The following is a 1734-nucleotide window of genomic DNA, read 5'->3' on the forward strand; positions in this document are numbered from 1 at the left end:
TTCTATAGGCCCCCTGGTAGCAGCAGAGATGCAGAGGAGCAGATTGGGAGGCAGATTTTGGAAAGGTGCAAAAATAACAGGGTTGTTATCATGGGTGACTTTAATTTCCCTAATATTGATTGGCACCTGATTAGTTCCAAGGGTTTAGATGGGGCAGAATTTGTTAAGTGTGTCCAGGATGGATTCCTGTCACAGTATGTGGACAGACTGACCAGGAGGAATGCCATACTAGATCTAGTACTAGGTAATGAACCGGGTCAGGTCACAGATCTCTCAGTGGGTGAGCATCTGGGGGACAGTGACCACCGCTCCCTGGCCTTTAGCATTATCATGGAAAAGGATAGAATCAAAGAGGACAGGAAAATTTTTAATTGGGGAAGGGCAAATTATGAGGCAATAAGGCTAGAACTTGCGGGTGTGAATTGGGATGATGTTTTTGCAGGGAAATGTACTATGGACATGTGGTCGATGTTTAGAGACCTCTTGCGGGATGTAAGGGATAAATTTGTCCTGGTGAGGAAGATAAAGAATGGTAGGGTGAAGGAACCATGGGTGACAAGTGAGGTGGAAAATCTAGTCAGGTGGAAGAAGGCAGCATACATGAGGTTTAGGAAGCAAGGATCAGATGGGTCTATTGAGGAATATAGGGAAGCAAGAAAGGAGCTTAAGGGGCTGAGAAGAGCAAGAAGGGGGCATGAGAAGGCCTTGGCGAGTAGGGTAAAGGAAAAACCCCAAGGCATTCTTCAGTTATGTGAAGAAAAAAAGGATGACAGGAGTGAAGGTAGGACCGATTAGAGATAAAGGTGGGAAGAAGTGCCTGGAGGCTGTGGAAGTGAGCAAGGTCCTCAATGAATACTTCTCTTCGGTACTCACCAATGAGATGGAACTTGATGGTGAGGACAATATGAGTGAGGTTGATGTTCTGGAGCATGTTGATATTAAGGGAGAGGAGGTGTTGGAGTTGTTAAAATACATTAGGATGGATAAGTCCCCTGGGCCTGACGGAATATTCCCCAGGCTGCTCCACGAGGCGAGGGAAGAGATTGCTGAGCCTCTGGCTAGGATCTTTATGTCCTCATTGTCCACAGGAGTGGTACCAGAAGATTGGAGAGAGGCAAATGTTGTTCCCTTGTTCAAAAAAGATAGTAGGGATAGTCCGGGTGATTATAGACCAGTGAGCCTTACGTCTGTGGTGGGAAAGCTGTTGGAAAAGATTCTTAGAGATAGGATCTATAGGCATTTAGAGAATCATGGTCTGATCAGGGACAGTCAGCATGGCTTTGTGAAGGGCAGATCGTGTCTAACAAGCCTGATAGAGTTATTTGAGGAGGTGACCAGGCATATAGATGAGGGTAGTGCAGTGGATGTGATCTATATGGATTTTAGTAAGGCATTTGACAAGGTTCCACACGGTAGGCTTATTCAGAAAGTTAGAAGGCATGGGATCCAGGGAAGTTTGGTCAGGTGGATTTAGAATTGGCTTGCCTGCAGAAGGCAGAGGGTCGTGGTGGAGGGAGTGCATTCAGATTGGAGGATTGTGACTAGTGGTGTCCCACAAGGATCTGTTCTGGGACCTCTACTTTTCATGATTTTTATTAACGACCTGAATGTGGGGGTAGAAGGGTGGGTTGGCAAGTTTGCAGACGACACAAAGGTTGGTGGTGTTGTAGATAGTGTAGAGGATTGTCAAAGATTGCAGAGAGACATTGATAGGATGCAGAAGTGGGCTGAGAA

This window comes from Mobula birostris, chromosome 15 (assembly GCF_030028105.1).
Source record: "Mobula birostris isolate sMobBir1 chromosome 15, sMobBir1.hap1, whole genome shotgun sequence".
Taxonomy (NCBI): domain Eukaryota; kingdom Metazoa; phylum Chordata; class Chondrichthyes; order Myliobatiformes; family Myliobatidae; genus Mobula; species Mobula birostris.